The sequence below is a fragment of the Nomascus leucogenys genome, chromosome 9 (genome assembly GCF_006542625.1).
Source record: "Nomascus leucogenys isolate Asia chromosome 9, Asia_NLE_v1, whole genome shotgun sequence".
Taxonomy (NCBI): domain Eukaryota; kingdom Metazoa; phylum Chordata; class Mammalia; order Primates; family Hylobatidae; genus Nomascus; species Nomascus leucogenys.
Genome location: NC_044389.1, coordinates 50,584,001 through 50,601,127, shown reverse-complemented (window position 1 = coordinate 50,601,127; position 17,127 = coordinate 50,584,001). Strand labels below are relative to the sequence as shown.

Here is a 17,127-nt window from a genome sequence, read left to right as displayed (position 1 = left end):
ACAAAACTCAAAAGCAACCACTTAAATAATGCAACAAAGAATTATAGTTAATGAGAAAGAAAAGGAGATAAAATGAAATCATAACAAATCCTCAATTCATCTAAAAACTGTCAAAAAAAGTAGAAAAAAGGAAACAAAAATAGAAAAAATTAAAAGCAAATCACAAGAAGATAGATTTAAAAGAAACCATGTCAATGATCACGTTCTGTATAAATGAACACCTCAATCAGAAGGCAGAGGTTTTCAGATTAGAAAAAAACAAATAAACAAGATCCAACCCTATGCTGTCTAAAAGAAATCTGCTTTAATTATAAAGACACAATAGAAACAGCCTAATTGATATAGAACACTCCAGCCAACAGTAGAATGCTGATACTTTTCAGGTATACATGAAACATTTGCCAAGATTAATTATATTCTGGGCCATAACATAAATCTATCTAAGTTTTAAATGACTTACATCATATAAATATGTTCTCCAACAGAAAAAAAAAAGGTAGATTAGAAATTAATAAAAGTATCTAGAAAATTCCTAAAGATTTGGATACTAAATAACATGCTTCAAAATAATCCATGGGTCAAAGAAGAAATCAAAAGGGAAATAAGAAAACATTTTGAACCAAATGAAAATGAATATACATATATCAAAATTTGGGGGTTACCACCAAACCATTCTTTAGAGGGAAACTTGTGCACTGAGAAGAAACAAACAATTAAATAATCCTAACTTTCACCTTAGGGGAAAAAAGAGCAAACTAAACAAAGCAGCAAAAGAAAGAAAATATAGACAGTTCTTAATTCACAATGGTTCAATTTAACAACTTTTTGATTTTATAATGGTGCAAAAGTAATATGCATTTAGTAGAAAGCATACTTGGAGTACTCATACAGCCATTCTATTTTTCACTTTCAGTAGAATTTTCAATAAATTACATGAGATATTCAACACTTTATTATAAAATAGGCTGTGTGTTAGATGATTTTGCCCAGCTGTAGGCTAATGTAAGTGTTCTGAGCATGTTTAGGGTAGGCTAGGCTAAGCCAGGATTTTAGTAGGTTGGGTGTACTCAATGCATTTTCAACTTATGATATTTTCAATTTATGATGGGCTTATCAGAATGTAATCCCATTGTAAGTCAAGGAACATCTGTAATAAAGATCAGAACAAAAGTCAGAAAACTGGAAAATGATGCCAGTTCAAATGGGTGGAAAAGGAAACTCCAAAAGTTTGTTCCTCCATAAAAGCCACAAATAAATTGGCAAAACTGTCAGAATTAGTTTTGTCAGAACTCTGAATACTAAGACAAAATTTACAGTAAACAGATGAACACCTAATCAAAAATAAAAAACAAACAAACAAAAAACAAAAAAATCTGCCTCTACGGAAGAGAGCTTTGTGGTGCTTTAATTAGCTTCAGCCCCATCTTCTACTCTCTAGCTCTGCAGGCTCCCCAGCAATGTGGGGAGAAAACAATAGCCCCCATTACCAAGATAGGATCTTAGTATGAAGGGAGCAGAACAAGCCTCATTCTTAAAGAATTGTAGTTGTTTTGACCTATGTCTCCCTGAATAAGTGGCTCAAAGGGCTTGTCTTTATTTCACTTAACCTGAAATTCTCCCAGAGCTAAGTCTACTCAGGAGGCATTAGTAGAAAATATTCCAAGGCAAATGTATGAGCTGCTGCCACCTGGGGCAAAAGATAAGAGTTTGGACAAACCACTAATTACTCTGGCAGGAAAAGCCAGGGAATAAGATGCCTTGGGAAATAAGGGCTTTGAAAAAGTAGCATATATTTCTGGGAATTTAGAAGGCAACACTAATGCCCAGGAATGATGCAGTATCAAAAAAGACCTGAGAACCTAATCTCTCATCTATGACTGACCTGCAGACCATGTTCAAGCCAGAAGTGAATGAAGGCAAAGGCAGAGCTGTAAACTGCCTGGCTGAGGAAGGTGTCTTCCAAAACACACACATAGCCCATCTGCAAATGCTAGATTTTTTTGTTGTTACTTAAGGCATTTAAGGAAATTTCTGTCAAATTTAGTTTAGTTGTCTACCTGATAACTAAACTAACAAAATGGAGATTTCAGTGGCTAGATGTAACAAAGAATACAGACTTTACAAAATTTATTCAAAAAGTCACTAAACAAACAAGTGACAACTACACAAGCAACAATGAAAGAGAAAGAAGAGAAAGAAAAGAAAGAAAGAAAGAAAGAAAGAAAGAAAGAAAGAAAGAAAGAAAGAGAAAGACAGAGAGAAGGAGAAAGAAAGAAAGAGAAAAAAGAAAAGAAAAGAAAGGAAAAGAGAAAAGAAAAGAAAAAAGAAAAAAGAAGGAAAGAAGTGAAGGAAGAGAAAGAAAGTAAAGAAAGAAAGAAAGAGGAAGGAAGGGGCCAGGTGCGGTGGCTCACGCCTGTAATCCCAGCACTTTGGGAGGCCGAGGCGGGCGGTTCATGAGGTCAGGAGATCGAGACCATCCTGGCTAACATAGTGAAACCCCATCTCTACTAAAAACACAAAAAATTAGCTGGGCGTGGTGGCAGGCACCTGTAGTCCCAGCTACTTGGGAGGCTGAGGCAGGAGAATGGCATGAACCCAAGAGGTGGAGCTGGAAGTGAGCTGAGATCTCACCACTGCACTCTAGCCTGGGTGACAGAGTGAGACTCCATATCAAAAAAAAAAAAAGGAAGAGGAAGGATGGAAGGACGGGAGGGAGGGAGGGAAGGAAGGAAGGGAGGGGAGGGATGGAGGGAATGAGGGAGGAAGGCAGGAAGTCAGGGAGGGGAGGAGGGGAAGAAGGAAGGAGGGAAGGAGGGAAGGAGGGAGGAGGGAGGAGGAAGGGAGGAAGGGAGGAAGGGAAGAACTGAAGACAGGGGAGAATAAGAACTCAAATGGTAACACTACAGAGAACTGCCAAACCACAGTGACAAACAATAAGAGAAAAAGAAAGGAAAATAAAATATATAAAACAACCAGAAAACAACAATATGACAGAAACAAAACCTAATATATCAATATTAACCTTGTGTATAAATATATTATTAAGTTCTCCACTTAAAAGATATAAACTGGCTAAGTGGATTTAAAAAAAAACTTGATCCAATGTTGCCTAAAAGAAACACACTTTACCTATAAAAACCCAATATAAACTTAAAGAGATGGGAAAAAGATAAGTCACATAAACAAAAATCAAAAGCAAGAAGGAATAGCTATATTTATATCAGATAAAACAGACTTTAAACCAAAAAGAGTTTTAAAAGGCAAAGAAAGTCATTATCTATTGAAGAAAGGATCAATCCAGCAAAAGAAAATAATTCTAAATACATATGCACCCAACACTGGACCACTCAGATTCCTAAAGCAAATGTTACTAGATCTAAAGAGACAGACTCCAATACAATAGTAGTAGGAGACTTCAATTCAGCATTAGACAGGTCATCTAGACAGAAAATCAGCAAAGAAACACTGGATTTAAACTGGACTTTAGACCAAATGGACCTAACAGCTATTTACAGAGCATTTTATCCAACACTGCAGAATACACATTCTTCTTATCAACACATGGAACATTCTCCAAGATAGGCCATATGTTGGGCCACAAAACAAATCTCAACAAATTTTAAAAATTGAAATTATATCAAGTATCTTCTCAGGCTACAATGGAATAAAATAGAAGTCAATACCAAGAGGAACTTTGGAAACTACTAAATACATGGATAAGAAACAATGAGTTCCTGTACAATCACTGGGTCAGTGAAGAAATTAAGATAAAAATCAAAAATTCTTGAAACAAATGAAAATGGAAACACAACATACTAAAACCCGTGAGATACAGCAAAAGCAGTACTAAAAAAGTTTATAGCAATAAGCCTACATCAAAAAACTAGATTTAAAATAAATGATCTAACAATGCACCTCGAGGAACTAGAAAAGTAAGAACAAACCAAACCTCAAACTGCAGAAGAAACAAAGAAATAATAAAGATCAGAAGAGAATGAAATAAAATAGAGACTAAAAAAAAATACAGTGGATCAATGAAGCAAAAAAAAATGGTTCTTCAAAAAGATAAACAAAATTTATAAACCTTCTGTCTAGACTAACCGAAAAAAAGAAGACCCAAATACGCAAAATCAGAAATGAAAAAGGAGGCATTACAACTCATACCACAGAAATACAAAATATCATCAGAGACTTTTATGAACAACAATACACTAACAAATTGGAAAGCCTAGAGGAAATGAATAAATGCCTGGTAATCTACAACCTACAGAGACTGAATCAGGAAGAAATAAAAAACCTGAACAGAACAATAACAAGTTGCAAGATTGAATCAGTAATAAAAACTCTTCCAACAAAGGGAAAGCCTAGGACTGGCTGGATTCACCACCAAAGTCTTCCAAACTTATAACAAAGAACTAATAAAGAATTAATCCTTCTCAAACTATTCCAAAAAACTGAAGAGGCAGGAATTCTCCAACTCATTCTACAGGGCCAGAATTACCCAGATACCAAAACCAGACAAGGACAGGACAAATAAAGAAACTTACAGACCAATATCCCTGATAAATGTAGACTCAGAACTCCTCAACAGAATACCAGCAAACTGAATTCAACAGCACATCAAAAAGATAATACACCATCATCAAGTGGGATTTATACCAGGGACACAAGTATGATTCAAATACACGAATCAATAAACATGATATACCACATCAACAGAATGAAGGGCAAAACCATATTATCATCTCAATAGATGCAGAAAAAGCATTTTATACAATTCAACATCCCTTCATAATAAAAGAAAAAAAAACTCTCAATGAACTAAGCATAGAAGAAACATGCTGCAAAATAATAAAGACCATATATGACAAACCCATAGCTAACATCATACTGAATGGGGAAAAGTTGAAATCCTTTCCTCTAAGAACTAGAATAAGACAAGGATGCCCATTTTCAGGACTCCTATTCAACATAGTACTGGAAATCCTAGCCAGAGCAATCAGGCAAGAGAAAGAAATAAAAGGCTCCCAAATTGGAAAATAGGGAGACAAATTGCCCCTTTGCAGATGACATGATCTTATATTTAGAAAAAAAAGCCAAAGACTCCACCAAATATCTCTCAGAACTCACAAACAAATTCAGTAAAGTTGTAGAATACAAAATCTACATACAAAAGTCGGTAGTGTTTCTATACAACAATAATGATCTAGCTAAGTAACAAATCAAGCAGGCAATCCCATTTACAATAGCCACAAAAAAAAAAATAAAATAAGAATAAATTTAACCCAGGAGGTAAAAGATCTCTACAGGAAAAACTACAAAACCCTGATGAAAGAAATTAAAGATGATACAAACAAATGGAAAGACATCCCATACTTATGGATCAGAAAAATTAATATTGAAATGATCATACTGCCCAAAACAATATACAGATTCAATGCAATCATTATCAAAATACCAATGTTATTTTCACAGACAAAATAAAAACAGGCCAGGCGCAGTAGCTGATGCCTGTAATCCCAGCACTTTGGGAAGTCGAGGCAGGTATCAGCCTGGCCAACATGGCGAAACTCTGTCTCTACTAAAAATACAAAAAAAATTAGCTGGGCATGGTGGTGGGCACCTGTAATCCCAGCTACTTGGGAGGCTGAGGCAGGAGAATCACTTGAATCTGGGAGGCAGAGGTTGCAGTGAGCCAAGATTGTGCCACTCCACTCCAGCCTGGGCAACAACAGTGAAACTCCATCTCATAGAACCAAAGAGCCAGAATAGCCAATGCAATCCTGAGCAAAAAGAATAAAGCTGAAGGCATCAGACTACCTGATTTCAAAATATATTATGAGGCTATAGTAATCAAAACAGCATAATATTGGTATAAAAATAGACATATTGACCAATGGAGCAAAATAGGGAACCCAGAAACAAACCCAATTATTAACAGCCACCTGATTTTTGACAAAGGTGGGGAAAAAACATCCTGTTCAATAAATGGTGTTGGGAAAACTAGATATTCACATGGAGAAGAATGAAACTGGATCCCTATTTCTCACCACATACAAAAATCAACTCAAGATAGATTTAAATGTAAAATAGGAAACTAGAAAACTACCAGGAGAAAACGGGGGAAAGGACATTGGTCTAGGCACATATTTTATGGCTAAGCTCTCAAAAGCACAGAAAACTAAAACAAAAATAGAGAAATGAGATTGATACAGTTTGGCTGTGTCCCCACCCAATTCTCATCTTGAATTCCCACATTTTGTGGGAGGAACCAGGTGGGAGGTAACTGGATCATGGGGGCAGGTATTTCCCCTGGTATTCTTGTGATGGTGGGTGGGTCTCACAAGATCTGATGGTATTATAAGGAAGAGTTCTCCTGCACAAGCTTTTTCTTCTTTGCCTGCTGCCATCCATGTAAGATGTGACTTCTTCCTCCTTGCCTTTTGCCATGATTGTGAGGCTTCTCCAGCCGTGTGAAACTGTAAGTCCATATTAAACCTCTTTCTTTTGTAAATTGCCCAGTCTTGGGTATGTCTTTATCAGCAGTGTGAAAACGGACTAATATAGAGAAAATATTAAGCTAAAAAGCTTCTGCACAGCAAAGCAAACAATCAACAGAGGGAAGAGAAAATCTGTCGAGTGGGAGAAAATATTTGCAAACTATCCATTCAACAAGGGACTAATATCCAGAATATACAAGGAACCCAAACAATTCAACAACAGAAAAAAATCACATTAAAAAGTGGACAAAAGACACAAATAGACAACTCTCAAAAGAAGACATACAAATGGCAAACAGTATGTTTAAAAATGTTCAACATCACTAGTCATCAGAGAAATACATATCAAAACCACAATGAGTGCTTCCTTCAGCATCACGTATACTAAAATTGGAATGATACAGAGATTAGCATGGCCCCTGCACAAGGATGACATGCAAATTCATGAAGCACTCTATATTTTCCAGAAAACAACCACAATGAGATATCACATTACTCCAGTTAAAATGGCCATTGTTCTAAAAATTATAGAAGGGAGGCTGATGAGGATTTGGAGAAAAGGGAACTCATACAATTTGGTGGGAATGCAAATTAGTACAACCACAATGTAAAACAGTATGGAGATTTCTCAAAAAACTAAAAATAAAACTACTACTTGATTCAGCAATCTCACTACTTGGTATCTACCCAAAGGAAAAGAAAACAGTGTATGAAAAGGATACCCCCACTTGCATGTTTATCACAGCACTATTCACAATAGCAAAGATATGGAATCAACCTAAGTGTCCATCAACTGATGAATGAATGAAGAAAGTGAGATATATGTATGTATACAATGCAGTGCTATTTGGCCATTAAAAAAATGAAATTATATCATTATCAGCAATATGGATGGAACTGGAGGTCATGTTCAGTGAAATAACCCATGCACCAACAGGCAAATATCACATGTTCTCACTAATATGTGGGAGCTAAAAACTTAATCTTATAAAGGTAGAAGAGCAGAATGATAGATACTGGAAGCTGGGAAGGTTGGGTGCATGGGAAGGGGAATGAAGTTAAGAGGTACAAACATATAGTTAGATAAATGGTGTAAGCTCTGTTGTTCAACAGCAGTTAACAACAATGTATTGTATATTTCAGAGTAGCTAGAAGAGAGAACTTGAAATCCCAACACCTAGAAATAATAAATACTTAAAGTGATGGACACCTCAAATGCCTTGACTTGATCATTACATATTCTATGCATATAACAAAACATAATATGTGCTCCATAAATATGTAAAATATTATGTATCAATTTAAAAAATCCCAATTTAAAATGGGCAAAATATTTGAACAGACACTTCAACAAAAGATACACAGAGAACAAATAAACCCATGAAAATATGCTCAACACGATTAGTTGCGGGGACAAGTATCACTCCATTTTAGATGCTAATCCACCATGTGACTCCTGACTAACCCCAAGTCCAGGAATACATCCAAAATGTCTAGTTGATAGTATTACTCCTTACATAGAAACACCTAGTTACTGGAGTCTCACCTTTCCTCCAAAACAACTCTTGATGTTGTTGCATGCATCATAGGCTGTGAGGCCCACAGCATTCTTTCAATTCACCATTATTTCCAGAGCACATGGACTTTCTCCCTAATATAGAAGTGCTGGGTCTGGAGGGTTGTGGTGTGGAGATCTACCTTTCTTGCAGCCACGCAAGACCAGGCTTCTGCCTGTAAGTTCCCTAATAAATCATGCTTTACGAACAAACTGGATTTGTCTGCATTGTTCTTTGGCTCCTGCATTTGGGGGCCACTTTACATATGTGGCCCTTTTATAGAACATTAGTAATTCAATTAAATATTAATAAGATGTCAATACAATCTCAAGGAAGAGCTTCAGAGAAGGGCAAGATCAATGTGCACCAAGGAGGCCTGGAGGTATACTGTTTTATGTGTGTGCTCAGTAAACAGACTGAATGAAAAGAAGAAAAAACAGATGTCAATATACACCCCTTGGAATGGCCAAGTGTTTGTGACGATGTGGAGGAACTTGAACCTTCATACACTGCTGGTTGGAGTGTAAAATGGTACTACTTTGGAAGCCTGTTTGCAGTTTCTTAAAATGTCAAACATATGCCTAGCATATGGCCCAGGCATTTCTCTCCTAGGTATTTACCCAGAGAAAGGAAAGAATATACCCATACAAAGTCTTATACACCAACGTTCATAGCCACAATGTTCATAGCCACTTTAATTATAATAGCCAAAACCAGAAAACAATCCAAATGTCCATCATCAGGTGAATGGATAAATAAATTATACAGTAACCATACAATAGAAGAGTACCCAGCAATAGAAATTAATGAGCTTTTGATACAGGTAAAACCATGGGTGAATCTCAAAATAATTATGCTGTGAGGAAAGCCAGACAAAAAGGATACATAGACTGTGATTCCATTCATATAAAATCCTAGAAAATGAAAACTAAAACAGACTGACAGAAGATCGTGATTTCCTAGAAATCAAGGAGTCAGGAAGGGGAGAGATGTAGGGATGAAAAGGAGCACAAGGACACTTTTGGGGGTGGTGGCTATGTTCATTATCTTGATTGAGGTGATGGTTTTGTAGATGTATTCACATGTCAAAATTTATTAAATTGTATATCTTAAGTATATGTCATTTACTACATTTTAATTATACCTTATTAAAGCCATTTAAAGAAATATCTATATTTTCCAAAACAACTTAATGAGAAAAGTGTCATTGCTTGATATTTTTGCACATCTGGTTTATGTCTTACTTAATACAAGGCAGCTGGATTCTCATATCTGCTTGCTGCATTCAAAATGTTGCATTATGTTGTTTTAGTTTAAGTATATAAAGAAAATCCATCTTCACACAAATATGTAGTGGGAAAGGGACAGAAGTTTTAATAGCTTTTTGAGATAATTGTGGATATTCTTCTTTGATACCACATCAGAGCTTGACAAGTGGTAGTGTCCTAAAGTTTAGTTGCAGTATGGAATCTAAAACCAAATTAACAAACTTTTCATACTCTCTTATGTTAAAATCTATTGATCCATTGTATAACTGGAATGGGTCTTTTTCCATTTATAGTATTATAATAGCGTGGTCATTTGGCAAATACTGGTTTGCTGAGTTATATAGATCTTCCAAATATTGGTACATAATGTTGTACGTGTATACAAGTTTACATATGTACACACGCACAATATGCATGTAAATAATATACCACTGATATTATCAAAAAAAGTCATCAAGTATTGGAAAGCTATCAAACTTACTTTATTCATCAAGTATTGGAAAGCTATCAAACACAAGTTTACCAAAATTCTAATTGTCACTTGAAAATTCAAATTTTATAATTGGCAACAAATACTGGCAGCTATTTTTCTTGAGATGACAGCTTCACTTTATTCATTTTCTAGAAAAGTCTGCCAAATATTCAAATCTAAAAAACACAATTGCTACATCAGTGCTATGGCCTGAATGTTTGCGTCCCTCCAAAATTCATATGTTGACACCCAATCACCAATGTGATAATATTAGCAGGTGGGGCCTTTGGGAGGCGATTAGATCATGAGGGAAAAGCCTTCATGAATAGAATTAGTGCCCTTATAAAAGAGGCCCAGAGAGCTGCCTCGTACCCTTTCACCGTGTAAGGAAGCAGCAAGAAGCCACCGTTCTAGGAACCAGCAAACGGGCCCTCCCCAGACATTGAAAGTGCCGGCCCTTTGATCTGGACTTCCCCGCCTTCAGAACCATAAGAAATAGATTTCCATTGTTTATAAACAGCCCAGTTTATGGTATCTTGTTATAGCAGTCTGAACAGACTAAGATAGTCACTCTAAAAACAAAAAAAATGGTTTTCCCTAAAAAAAGTGACTAGTTTGGCTTGCAGTTCAGTCTCACGAGAGCTTTCCTTCAAAACAATCATTATACTTTGGTATAGAGCAAATGTGTTATATGCATACTTACCATTTTGTAACACCAAATATTAAAGTTATTGATTCAAGGGTTGAGATTTAAAACAGTTAATTTTTACATCAAGAACATTCTGAACTGAAAGCAGTAAGTTTTTTATATGAGTGAATGGTGAACTAGGCATTGGGCACAATGCCTCATAGTTCAGTGTGATGCCAGTGCTTTCATTTCTGCTATGTCATCAGCAGTTTACCCACTGTCATATGTGAACTATCAGGTCAAATGTCAACACAGTGGAAAAGGGTCTCTGGCACCTCTTGGTGCATGGATCATACTTCAGGGACCATGGTCCTAGCCTGAAAGCACAACACTTCGTGTTTGCCCAAAGTTATCCTGAGAAGTTATCTAATCCCAAGAGATCTGAATGTGCCCTTAATGAGACCTTAAGAGTCCTATCTCATTCATCTAATGAGTATTTTTTTAATTAATAAATATCAGAGTTTAATTCACAAAAGTATAGGTGTAAGTTTTACAGATTTTCAACAGGATTGTGCTTGAAAAGATAAAATTGACCACATTAAATGTTAGATGATTTTTCTGTTCTTGTCCTCAAAGGAGCAGGTGCCAAATGGAATTAGACATGCAAAAATTATGACAATTTGGGACATTTTTAAAGGAAGGCTGTGTGAAAGTTTTCCATCATATATGCTTTGAGACCAAAATATTCTAATATGGTAAAAATTAATATAATAGCTTTCATACACACAGTAGGATACCCAAAGTAACTTTTTCATGACTGTGAGACTCATGTGTACTGTATGTTGCTGTATACTGAAGGACACAAAGCCCCAACCCAGGTCTGACAGTGCCTGTAAGAGCAAGGCTACAGACACCATCAGAGCTCTCTGATGATCCGGTGTTCACATAGTAGCCATTAATGGCCTTTTCCTTTTTTTTAAATATATATTTGTATTATACTTTAAGTTCTAGGGTACATGTGCAGAATGTGCAGGTTTGTTACATATGTATACATGTGCCATGGTGGAGTGCTGCACCCATTAACTCTTCATTTTCATTAGGTATATCTCCTAATGCTATCCCTCCTCCCTCCCCCCACTCCACAACTGGCCGCCATGTGTGATGTTCCCCTTCCTGTGTCCATGAGTTCTCATTGTTCAATTCCCACCTATGAGTGAGAACATGCGGTGTTTGGTTTTTTGTCCTTAAGATAGTTTGCTGAGAATGATGGTCTCCAGTTTCATTCATGTCCCTACAAAGGACATGAACTCATCATTTTTTATGGCTGCATAGTATTCTATGGTGTATATGTGCCACATTTTCTTAATCAAGTCTATCATTGTTGGACATTTGGGTTGGTTCCAAGTCTTTGCTATTGTGAATAGTGCTGCTATAAACATACATGTGCATGTGTCTTTATAGCAGCATGATTTATAGTCCTTTGGGTATATACCCAGTAATGGGATGGCTGGGTCAAATGGTATTTCTAGTTCTAGATCCCTGAGGAACTGCCACACTGACTTCCACAATGGTTGAACTAGTTTACAGTCCCACCAACAGTGTAAAAGTGTTCCTATTTCTCCACATCCTCTCCAGCACTTGTTTCCTGACTTTTTAATGATGGCCATTCTAACTGGTGTGAGATGGTATCTCACTGTGGTTTTGATTTGCATTTCTCTGATGGCCAGTGAGGATGAGCATTTTTTCATGTGTTTTTTGGCTGCATAAATGTCTTCTTTTGAGAAGTGTCTGTTCATATCCTTCACCCACTTTTTGGTGGGGTTGTTTGTTTTTTTCTTGTAAATTTGTTTGAGTTCATTGTAGATTCTGGATATTAGCCCTTTGTCAGATAAGCACGTTGCAAAAATGTTCTCCCATTCTGTAGGTTGCCTGTTCACTCTGATGGTAGTTTCTTTTGCTGTGCAGAAGCTCTTTAGTTTAATTAGATCCCATTTGTCTATTTTGGCTTTTGTTGCCATTGCTTTTGGTGTTTTAGTCATGAAGTTCTTGCCCATGCCTATGTCCTGAATGGAATTGCCTAGGTTTTCTTCTAGGGTTTTTATGGTTTTAGGTCTAACATTTAAGTCTTTAATCCATCTTGAATTAATTTTTATATGTTTCCTGTCTTTTTAATGATCGCCATTCTAACTGGTGATCTCACGAGTATTTACTGAGTGGTTTCTGTAGGTCAGGTCCAATTCTAGGTGCTGGACATTAGGGGGTATGATAGTTAATTTTATATGTCAACTTGGCTAGAACACAAGGTGCCCAAATTTGGCTGAACATTATTTCTGTATGTATCTCTGAATGTTTTCAGATGAGATTAGCATTTGAATCCTTGAAGTGGTAAAGCAGAGTGTCCTCGTCATTGTGAGTGAGAATCATTTAATCTGTCGAGGGTTTGAATAGAACCAAAAGGTGGTAGAAGGGAGAATTCTCTTTCTCTCTGCCTGGCTTCTTGAGATAGGATGTCAGGTTTCTTCTGTCCTTGGACTGAGACTTGGAGTGGAACTTACGCCATCAGCATGCCTGTTTCTCAGGACTTTGGACTTCTACTAGAACATCCACTACCAGTTCTTCTGGTCCTCAGGTATTTAGACTCAAGACTGTAGCTACATCACTGGCTTTCCTGGGTCTTCAGCCTGGAGATGGCAGATCACGGGACTTCTCAGCCTCCATGATCACATAAGCCAGCTCCTTATAATAAATCATATATCTATATCTATATCTATATCTATAAAATTGTTTCTGTTTCTCTGGACAACCCTGCCTAATATGGGGCTAAAAAAGGAAGCATGGAAATCAATGCAGAGGCTATTCCATAACTCCAAGCACCAGACCAGAACAGGAGCAGTAGAAGAGATGAGAAGTCATCACATATGCTGCTGATGTGTATGAGAGACAAGTGACATTGAACTCCAAGATCTGGGCCTGAGCAACTATAAAAATCAGATTGCCACTTACTGAGATGGGGAATCCTGTCAAAGGAAAAGGTTTGGAGGATCAGGGAGATCAGGAGCTATGGTTTTGGATATCTCATGTGAGACATTTTTGGGCACAGAAGTCTCCCTTGCTCTTCCCCTCCCTATTCACCTTGCAATTGTAGAGTGCTTTATGTGCTGTGGCACCAGGGCCAGTTTCACAATCACACAATCTATGCAGCTGGAGAGGGCTCCTCTCTCAAGGGGATCCCATGCTTAGTTTAATGCTCTACTGTTACTGTCTTAAAATTCTTGATAATTTTATCTTCAAACTTGTGTTTTGTCAGTGAAATCCAATGGGACAATGGAGCACACATGCGAGCAGCCAAGGTGCAGCAGGAAGCAACACACACACTCATTGACACAGTGGCAGCTCTTGTTCTGAGTAATTGGCCATGCAGCCTGGAGCACATGTGTATGTCTCAGTCTAGAGTGTCAGACCCCAAAGTAGCTGGCAGGACCTGGCAACACTGGCAGCTGGAACAAAGGCAGCAGAAGCAGCAGCAGCAATGGCAGCGGTGGACATAGCCAAGGGAGAAAGAAGGGGCTCACGTGGGAGCAGCAATGAGATCTTTGGTGGGAGGCCTGCTTGCCCATCCTCCTCCAGAGCCCATCCCTGCAACATGGGACAGATATTAAGTTTCTGGACTAAGTACCAGGATCAAATTGCTGGCTCTCAAGCGATGACCTTTGTCAGTAAATTATAACAAAATAGAAGCATACACATGGACATTGCAATAATATATCAGGGAGTTGCAGTAATTCTTCACAGAATCTCCAGTTTTGAACACTGGCATATGTTGCAAAGCAAATATACACAACTTTAGAAACCAAAATTAAATTTAAACATTATCACATTTGATAGAAAAGAGCACTATTTTCATCCAAAGCTTTGGATGAACCAATTATTAATGAAGAAGACAATTTTAAAATATTTTTTCCTGTATTGAAGATACATCATAGAGTGCATAAATGGAGGTTTTAAATTCTGTATCTTAAACTGCCTCCACAAGAATTTAGAGCAGGAACTGTCAGATGAAACACCAAAATGTTACTGTATACATTTCCAATTAAAATTTAATTCAAACTTAGGTGAAACTGATATGTATGAAGAGTTAAATCTCTTTAGAAAAATTGTTCTGAAACCATCATCAGTTCTAGATGTACTAAGGTTGATATTTTGAAATGACTTATTAAGATGCATCCTAGTATTATCACAAATCATAAAATAATCTTAACAGCTCTAGAAACAGTGTGTCAACAGAAAGATACTTTGCAAAATTAAAAATGTTCAGAAATTATTTACAATCTTGCATTTGCCAAGAGTAATTGACATCATTTTCAATTATATCAATTGAAAATGAAGTTATTAAATGTATACATTTTGATGAACTAATAAATTAATTTGCAGGAAGGTGACCCAGAAAAATCTTGTGATCAAGAAAGATTTTATATTAATTACTATTATGTGTTGCATCATATAAAAATGACACCTTTTATGAAATTTGCAAGTTTATATTGTTATTCATGTATCATTCCTATTCTTTTTATAGGTAATAAAATATTACATTTTATAGGTAATAAAATATTTTTAATGGAGAAAGATTTTTCCTTTAGTAACTTTCACAGGACTTTTTTCCCCCACTTTTTTTTAAAAAGCCTCACCTAACACTGTGGCAAAGAAGTCTGACAAACTTTTGCTGGTCTCAGTGTACTCTAACCAGCAACACACATCAGATTCTCCACATTGTCCACAAACCAACAGTGCTATGACTTGATCAGGACATTCCCATCAGATGCCTGCCTAAATTAACAATGAGTGATGTGCATTCACAGGTGCATCCTGGCTTCTTTTATTGTCAATGACAGGCACATTTGGAAGCTATTTTCTAAGGGCACTGATTTGAGTATGGAGACTAAAAATAACAAACCAATTATTACACATAATTTATTTAACTATGAAGCATATTATTCTCAGAGTGTGGAAATCTTTTCCATATGAAAGTAATTTTACTCAAGACCAATATTAAATGTCATTCACTGGGGTCAAATTATATGGAAGAAACTTATTCATAAAACTTACAGGTTCCAGTTGGAACCTATATAAGAGTCAGACTTGTCTGGGCACATCTGCAAATAGGTGAGGTGGGTTTGCTGACCATTGACTATAGAACGGAAGACTTCAAGGGAGTACTCATCCTGGGGGAAGAGGATGCCAGGTAAAACAACAAAACACCTGTAGTACCTGGGAGGTAGGTGCGGGGGAAGGCGGTTCTGTTTAGAGCATGATGATTGTAACTCTGATCCTTTTCTGTGTAGCCCCATTTCTGGGTCCAAAGGTTAAAAAGAACAAAGTAAAAGCTGTAATAGCTATTCAACTAAACTGTACAATTGGAGCACAAGCAGCACTACTATAAGACACCTCTAACAGAGTGCGGCACAAAGGAAATCCAGACAACCACATAATGAGAGACTGTGGAGGGGTATGTGTGTCTATACACTTTACCCATCTTCAATCCATTCTACAACCAGCAGCTAAAGGAGTCTTTAAAAAATGTTCAAACACACTTTGGCTAGACCCTCTTAGATTGCTCTAAGAAGAACATGGTTTCTCTGTGATAAGGTATTGGGGGTGGATACCAAGCTTAAGCCAAAAACGCGTCCCTAAATTGCTACGAAGAAGACAAAAAGGAATTTTTTTTCTCCTAGAAAAGATGGAGGAGAAAAGTGAAGAAATGAAGGCTCTATCCCAAATCATCAGTAGAGTCCAGGACACAAAGAATATTTGGTATAAAGACACCATGACGGAATGGATGAAGCTGGGGTCCAGGATATAGAGGAGGCCAGAAGAACCTACGTCCACTGGAATTTGGAGGAAGTGCTTGTGAGATGCTGGACTTTCACATGCCGTAGAAAGGGGCTGTTCAATTAAATCTCCTCTATATCTCAAGGAACAGGGAGTTGCTGGCTGACAGCTGAGCTAGAGCTGATGGGTGGAATGAATAAGATAATGGATGAATGAGTGAATAAATGAACAAACGAATGAATGAATGAATGAATGGGTGGGTGGAAGGCATCCAGTACTGTGAAGCTAGACTGGAGGATTTCAGCATGGTGCATTCTTCAGTACTTATAGGATAGATTAGGGGAATGATGTTTGAGTGTCAGAGACTCTAAAGTCTGTCTATTTGACTAAAAATGCCTTTTGATAATATTTCTAGCCACTTTAGCATGAGATTTCTAGTTATTATGGGCTTAAAATCTTAAGGTCATCCTTTCCTCCTCTACTTCCAAGCTGTCAGTAGATCCTAATGATTCTACTTCAAAACCTAGCTGGAATCCAACCACTGCTTACCCGTCCACTGCTACCATCCCAGTCCAAGCCATCATCTCTTACCTGGATTACGGCACTAGCTTCTTGGCTGGGTTTCCACTCTTTCCCCACTTTGAATTATTCTTGACCTTATTATAAGGTCAAGTGGCTTTTCTGCTAAAACCCTCAATGACCTCTCATTTCACTCACAAAGTCCAGTCCTTATGATGGCCTACAAAGACTGACATGGTTGCCTACCCCACCACTGCCTGCTGTCTCACCTCATCCCACTGCTATTGTCTTGCCACTGTTTCCTGCTTCTGTCACACCAGCTCCTTGCTTCTGCATGTACCTCAGGACATTTGCACTA

General features: G+C 37.3%; 1 non-coding gene across 1 annotated transcript; it reads left to right on the top strand.

Moving 5' to 3' along the window:
- Nucleotides 1-6,860: 6,860 nt before the first annotated feature.
- Nucleotides 6,861-6,964, top strand: LOC115836875. The gene has a single exon (XR_004031867.1). It is a non-coding gene; the product is annotated as a U6 spliceosomal RNA (small nuclear RNA).
- Nucleotides 6,965-17,127: the final 10,163 nt, after the last annotated feature.